Source organism: Clupea harengus, chromosome 8 (assembly GCF_900700415.2).
Source record: "Clupea harengus chromosome 8, Ch_v2.0.2, whole genome shotgun sequence".
Lineage (NCBI taxonomy): Eukaryota > Metazoa > Chordata > Actinopteri > Clupeiformes > Clupeidae > Clupea > Clupea harengus.
Window position 1 is genome coordinate 20,010,122 of NC_045159.1, and position 8,212 is coordinate 20,018,333.

The following is an 8,212-nucleotide window of genomic DNA, read 5'->3' on the forward strand; positions in this document are numbered from 1 at the left end:
CACACACACATATGTGTCACAGACACCACATTATGAAAGCTAAGGGTGAGGAAAACAAACCACAAACAAAATGAAGAGATGGAAAGAGAGCGAGAAATGGAGAGAGAGAGAAAGGGCAGAGGGATTATCCTCATTGTAACTAAAACCTTTAGATTAGCTTCAGTTGAGAGTAACTTTTACTTCTGAAATAATAGCAGGAGAAGTCAAGACTGTCACCACCATGCACCAAACACACACACACATTCACACACACAGTGGTAAAGCCCTATACCTAAGAATCACACACACACACACACACACACACACACACACACACACACACATACACACACACACATATAAACATCAAACACATACTGGTAAAATCACAAGTTTGAGACTACAAAACACTCAAAATAAAATCCTTAAGGTCAATCACACACTGCACGTCAAACACATAAACTTAAGAGAGATACACACTCTCTCACAACACAGGGTGTCAGCTGAGATTTAGAGCCAAACATACACACAGATTAAAACATACGCTGCCTTAATCCCAAATCATAGTCCAGGCAACCAGTGTCGCTTGACAAACAATGTGACGACAGCTGTGTCTGCTAGGGTGTCACGTCAGAACATTTGAAAGGGTGCAGACGTTGTCCCTCCTCCACTATCAACACTTCACATATTTAGCGGTCTCACCCTCCACCTTCTAAATTTCCTCCTCCTCTGAATCCCTCCAATATGCACTTTCCACCGACATATGACTTTATTGAGATTCGCGATTAGATGTAACGTTAGAAAATGTAACCAAATATTAGCTACATTGTCATACCAGTTGTCAGAGACGCAACAGAGACTCTCGAGACTCGGCATTTGGTCGTCGGCGCCGGACTATGAAAAAGCCTTCAGTGCCGCCACATCTGTCCACCACAAACGTTTTTGGTCTAGCGACACTTGAATTGGGCTTTACACTCCCACTCAGGGCTTTAGAACCGATCCAGCCGAGATCTGCAAGAAACTGCATCAGGGCCCGACCTGAAGCCAGATCAGCACCAGCTCAGTGCCAAAGTGGGGCCAGACCTGAGCCAGATCAGGGCCAGATCAGGGCCAGATCAGCACCAGCTCAGTGCCAAAGTAGGGCCAGATCAGGGCCAGATCAAGGTCGAACCCATTCAAAGTCTGTTTCCATCTGTGTGAAACAGGATAAAAAGCTAATCTGTGTCTGTTGCCGACATTTGTTCTAATAAGGAACCAAAAATGAACACAGCATCATAAAACTCTTATAGCGTGACGGGTGAAACTAGGGCTTCAGGAGCATAGGCAGTCTTCATCTTCCTGTCTGTATAGCAACTACAAAGCCACCCAGAGACGTCAAACAAGCTTTAAAAAGAACCAAAGTGAACTGGAGGGTGTTTGTGTTTGTATGTATGCGGACGGACGGACGGAAAACTCCAGGGTTTCCCAAAAGAACCGAAGTGAACTGGAGGGTGTTTGTGTTTGTATGTGTGCCGACAGAAAACTCCAGAGTTTCCCAAATGTACGCTGGCAGACTCCTGAGCTCAGGCTGGCAGACTGTCAGAGAACACCGAAAGCACCAGGTGAACAGCGCTTTAAAACAGGAGGGCAGTGAGCAACACACACACACACACACACACACACACAAACACACACACACACACTCACACATAGATAAACACATACACGTACACACAAACAGACACACACACACACACACACATACACACTCACACACACACAAACTCACACACGTACACACACACACACACAGCAGTAGCTAACCTTCTCTGACTTTCTGTGAGCAGGTTTTCCTATATAGCCCCTGGAGCTAAACAGCACCAGAGAGCAGAGGTGTAAGCAGGAATGTTTTGTCTATTCATCAGAAACTGAATACATAGATTTCTATTTTTATTATGTTTCCAGATCCCACACAGAATAAATTGCTCTATTTAGCTGTAAAACCAACCCAGTGGTCTGTTTCTCCAGACCGGAGCGCCCCATTACCACAGAGCAAGTGAAGGAGTGAGAGAGTTAGAGGTAGAGATTATGAGTGACACCGACCGTACAAGAGAAATTGGGAGTGTGAGTGAATGAGTGAGTGATTGAGTGATTGAGTGATTGAGTGATTGAGTGAGTGAGTGAGTGAGTGAGTGAGTGAGTGAGTGAGCGAGTGAGTGAGTGAGCGAGTGAGCGAGTGAGCGAGTTAAAATTAAATTGTGAGTGAATGAGTGAATGAGTGAGCGAGTGAGTGAGTGAGTGAAAGTGAAAATGGGAGTGTGAGAAAATGAGTGAGTGAGTGAGTGAGTGAGCGAGTGAGTGAAAATTAAATTGGGAGTGTGAGTGAATGAATGAGAGAAACTGTGAGGGAGTGCGAGAGAGAGGGAACAAGTGAGTGTAAGAGAGAGTGAATGAGTGAGTGCGAGAGAGAGTGAACGAGTGAGTCCCTTGCTGGTAGGGAGAGGAAACGGACACTTCAAGAGAGGAAGGGAGCACCCCCTCACAAGCCCTCTGTCTCTCTCTCTGTCTCCTCTCTCTCTCTCTCCCACTCTCTACCCCCCCCCCCACACACCCCCTCTCACCCCCTCAACCCCGCTCACTCACTCTCACCCCCTCTCACTCTTGTGTTCTCTCAGAGCAGCAGCAGTAATTGCGCTCAAACGCTGTTTTTCGGAGAAAAAAATGAAGTAGCCCAGAAACACGCTCTCTGTTTCCGAGCCCAAAACCACACCGCTTAAGACCCAAACACTGCCAAACCTGGACTGCCCGGCCAGATGTGCCACAGGTTTTAGGAAGACAAGTCTAAATATAAGGCAGCAGTTTATTGGACGGCAAGAGCACGGAACCAGGGATTACAGGACTAGAGTGCATATTTTCTTGCTTATGATTTGAATCCACAGAATGACATCTTATTTTGTCTCATAATCCAATCAGCAAGGCAAGCTGATACACATACACACACACACACACACACACACACACACACACACACACACACACACACACACACACACAATGAGCATATTTTCATTGCAGTTCTGCGTGGAAACAGTGACATCTCACACACCCACACACACTGAACACAAGAAAATATGCATATGCAAATGCATACATGTTCTGTTTGAAGACATTTATATATTCAGACAATTTTAACTGGCATGACTGAGCATCCCTTGAAAGCAAGAGAATGTTAAAGAAAGTATAGAAGTATAGACAATCACCATTTTCAAAATGACAAAAGATACTTAATTATATTATTGTATATGGTATTGTTTCTTTTTAATTGCGAACATTTATGCTGTAGTATATTTATATGTGTACGTTATTTGTCTGTCGTTAACACTGAAATATACTATTTATAAGTATTCAAACCCCTGTGAGTTCTAGATGTAGGCAGATGACAAATGTTTCCCCCCTGATATAACTGATCATAATTAGGTACTCCCTACGAGTGGTTAAAGCAGAGATCTCCTTCTGGGTATATAAATCACTCTGTCTAAGGGTCATCAGCCCGCTGGAGAAATAACAGAGGGGATGAAGACTAAAACCACGAGATGACTGAAATGCTTATGTGAGGACGAGACTATCCGCGTGTTTTCATGTCCAATTGAACTCCCCTGGACCCATTAGAGGGAAGTGGAGGTTGTATCGCATCACCCACATGCTTTAGAGATCTGGTTGCCCCCCAAACCAAGCATCCGAGGAGGATATTAACTGTTGAGGGAGGCCACCACAGTCCAGCAAGCACCCCGAAAAACCTACAGTCTTCAGTGGCTGGAATTAGGGTGCAGCTGTCGGAGTCCACAATCTCAAGAGCTATCCATGAAACTGCACTCTGCATTGGAGGGGCGCAGAAAGAAGCCATTGTTTTACAAGATCCCCATTCGCACACTTATGGATGGAAACATGTATGGAAGCAGCTTAAGATGTGAGAAAGGGTTTCTATGGTCATACGAGACCAAAATAAAACTTTTTTAGCCAATCCTCAAAGCGCTACATGTGGCATAAATCTAACACTACCAATGTCTGAATGACTGAAGTCAGCCTTGTTTGTCTCAAGAAACATCTTTCCAATCGTAACATATGGGGGTGGAAATCATGCTGTCGGGGATAATTCACATTTGCAGGAAGTGGGAAACTTTTTTAGAATTGAAGGGTAAATTAATGAAAATAAATTCTACACAATCTAGCTAGAAAACTTGTTGCAGTCTGTTGTACAACTACAGTTTGGGAGAGGGATTACCTACCAGTAGGACACTTACCCAAGGCACAATGCTAAAGCAAAATCTATTTTTAATGTTAGTAGACAAATAACTTATTTAGCCTTCAGAAATATACCTCAGCATAAATGTTCACAATGAAAATACTGTTTGGGAAAATATGTGTCAGTATCTTTTGAAAATCAGAAAATAGTGAAGACTTTCAGGGGGAGCCGGATCATTTTGCAAGCCGCTGTATGTGAGCTGATTCTTATTTGCAGCTTTCTAACACATAAATGATGTTGGCATCATGTACGCCCTCATATGATCGTATCATATCGTATCACGCATGCTATAACTCCATACCAATTTTTACCAGGAGCGTGGTAGGAGTCTGATGGCCACACAGACACAGACACACACACACACACACACACACACACACACACACACTCACGCACATACACACACACACACACACACACACACAGCCATAACAGAAGCGCAGATACCTACACTGAGTCTAACTGTTTGTTCACTGATGTTGGAAAGCTGCTGATTCTCAGGCAGGGCCATTAACATTCACATGTATTCATTTAGAGGACCCTTTTATCCAGAGGTAGAAGTAAATTACATCTCAGGTAAACTTAGGTTAAATAGAAACCATCTAAATGAAGTGCGTCAGTCCTATGCTTCAGTTCCACCTGATACAAGACTGCCCGTCTTAAATCCTCCTCTGCTATGCCCAGCTACAGTGCCTGGTATTCTCTGCCACACGTGGACTATGTCCAGCTACAGTAGACGGTGGAGACCCAGCTGACGATATGCAAATGAAGGCCAAGCCAGCGCAGGTCGCCTTGAAGAGTCGCAGCGGCGCTCCGATCTGCTCGGGAACAGGAAGACTGTTCCTCTGAAGCTCATGGAGGCTGGTTACCATGAGAACGCAATCAAGTTAGGCGCCTCTGGCTGCATAAGCTTCCAGCTCTCACCCTCGTCCATGCATGCTCGTCACTGCAAGTTCTGAGGTGTTATTACACAATCTCCTCCTCTAAAGCTGCTTAACAGGGGTTATGAGAGTATTTCAGTGTGTAATCGTCATACATCAACCGCCTACATCCCATAGTACCAGCACAGAATAACACACAGAATCATGTCGTAGATTGTATTCACATAGAAACACAGAATGTCTCTCTTTCTCTCTCTCTCTCTCTCTCTCTCTCTCACTCTCTCTCACACACACACACACACACACACACACACACACACACACACACACACACACACACACCACACACACATATATAAACACAACCACAAACACAGAGTCTTACTCTTACTCTGTCTTTCACACATATTCCACACACACACACACACACCACACCTCCACGCTACCTGCTCGGAGCTTCCTGGTGTTGGAGTGGAGTGGAGTGGCGTGAGTGGAGGTCTCAGCAGGTCATGGCGGTGTTGCTCCCTGCTGGCGGTGGTTCTGTCTCGGGGTGCCCTGTTCCCTCTTCTGTCCCATGATGGAGGGAAAGCACAGTACCAGTGGGAGAGATTAGATTGCAAAGATGGGCTGAGTGAGTGGGAGGTGAAGCTGCTCTCTCTACCTCTATACCTCTCCTTCTCCCGTTACCTTGCTGCCCACACAGGTGGGTGAAATCTGAATTACTCAGAGTTCAGCAAAGCCCAGAAAGGTGAACTCCATACATAGTCGGTAACGGAAGTGAGCAATGCTGGCGTCCGTCGATTCAGAAGTTTGTTTGATAACCTGAGATTCATGTGTTTCACAGCAACCTGATTTTAAACTCTCACCATTATGTAATCTGCATAGAATTCAAACACATGACATTTTAAGGTAATTTGCTGTGGGAGTTAAGTAATAACTTACAATTGAAACAAAACACTCAACTGGTCAATACTCACAGAAAAAGAATAGCTCTAGTTCCAGTCCCTCTTGGATTCCTCCTCCGTAGTCCGAATTGGCACAGTGCTTCACACGGTATGGCACTTCTGCACCGATCCCTGCTCAATGGAGCAAGCTGCTGTTGATGCGCAGGGTCTTAGAACGTCGCTCCTCTTCAGAAGATAGCCGTGAAACAGTCGGTTACAATTTTTTAACACGTCGCCACCCAATTTCACAACTCTTCGCAATGAACCAGTGGGAAATGCTATGTGTCATAAATTCTTGCAATTAACGGGACCTGACCAAGTGGGAAAATCTTAAGAAAAACAGGTTTCTTCGAGATTTGAAAAAAAAAGAATCAGAATACTTGTTGGCGAAACTGGAATACCGATAGGCCTATTATTGACAGTCGTTAATGTACGATTAAGGATGTTCCATACCTTATGAATGATCATTCACAGCCCATTCTGAAACCTACACAATCACAATTCCCCAAAGTGTCTTAGGCGAGCAAAACGGCCACAATAAAAATAATTTCGAATTTCAAACATGGTAGGAACGAAAAAATAAGCTTTCCACGTCACGCCGCGAACTGAAAGAATGTTGATATCTTTAAGCGGGTGCATTCATTCTGTGAGGGAGAGGAGACAGCGGGAGAGCAGATCCGGAGGAGCGCGTGCACTGCTCGAGTGAGTGAAAGACGCTAACGATGCTCTCGCATCAGCATCAGCACAGCGGCGGAAACATGAGGACGAGGGGAGGTTGGGAGAGTAGGTGGGAGAATGAAGCTATGTAAATGGAAGGTCCCCTGTTACTCATACTCTGCTCTCTCACTCCGTCTGTCGGTGGATTGGGTCTGGCAGAGCGCAGAGGCAGAGCGCGAGAAAAAACGGCCGTTTTCGTTTTCAGCAGTGTCGACTGCAGCGCGAGGGGAGGGAGGGGAAGGGATGGGACTCAAGCCAGCCGAAGACACGCGCAGCTCCTGCCCGATAATAAGCCATCCATAGCCCGAGACACCCCTCAGGTTCGGATCGAACTGCAATAACGTTCCCCAAGACAAAGAAATCGAAGCAAGTCGCTATAAACTTGGATAGAGATTGCATCAATTTTGAATTAACCAATCTCCAATTAGGTCCAATGTAATTGTACTCTGCATGTCTAGCTTACCACCCTCACACAGAAGGTGAGAACGAGCAAACCTTTAACATTGGCAACACAAGCGTTTCCAGTGGGCCCAGTTTAATATTTTTGCTCAACAGCAAGTGCATCGATTCAGACTTAATGGCCCATGTTAAAACCATCATATTTAATGCGCGCCGAGTAAATCCATTCTCCCATGGCTTTCACTTACTGAAGAAAGAAAGGCTAAATTCAGATTAAGCCATAGCGATCACATTCAAAGGCGACCCTGCACTGCATTTCTGGTTCATTCAGAGAAGTAAGGTACACACACAAACGGTTCTTTTTCTAAGAGTGATTTCTTTATTTATTTTTAGTTTATTTTTAAATAACAAGTAATGCATGGTTCATAGTATTGAAAATAAAACCCACGCTGCAAAATGCTGAGTTCAAGTTCATGAACGCAGTCTGATCGAGCCATGGGGTTTAGTCTCAGGAATCGTTCAGCTAATGACTAAAATAGCAACAGAGATCAAACAATTGTCGGAATACAATCGAGACAATCGAATGCGTGGAGCAGCTTTGAATGAGGCTGGCATGGATAGTCCTTGTTCAACTTGTCATATTCCTGATGGTTGAACATGAGGCTACATCACAAAGTGTTAGTATGCAATATGCCTCACAGCCTTTCGTTTCAATTCTATGTTGGACTGTGTTCAAGAAAAATACCCTCTATATCGATGCAAAACCTTCTTTTAATTGTTGTTTTAGTCAACAAATGGTGTACGTGGCCTGGTAACAGGGGTTTGTCCAATGAACCTGACAAAGCACATGAAATAGACCACAATCAGCATTCTAGTTCTTGATCTCTGTCTCCTATTCCTCCTCGAACGCACCCACACACCACCCACGCGCACACACATGTAGCCAGTATATACACGTATACACACACACACACACACACACACACACACACACACACATACACACAACC

General features: G+C 44.7%; 1 protein-coding gene across 1 annotated transcript in view; it reads right to left on the minus strand.

Moving 5' to 3' along the window:
* Window positions 1-6,981, minus strand: part of slc8a4a (solute carrier family 8 member 4a) — a 41,183-nt gene extending 34,202 nt beyond the window's left edge. The window contains exons 1-2 of the mRNA XM_031572719.2: window positions 6,120-6,981; window positions 5,589-5,709 (exon numbers count right to left, since the gene is read on the minus strand). The gene's annotated coding sequence lies outside the window, so the exon portion shown is untranslated. The remainder of the gene's footprint in view (window positions 1-5,588; window positions 5,710-6,119) is intronic.
* Between the last annotated feature and the right edge of the window lie 1,231 nt (window positions 6,982-8,212).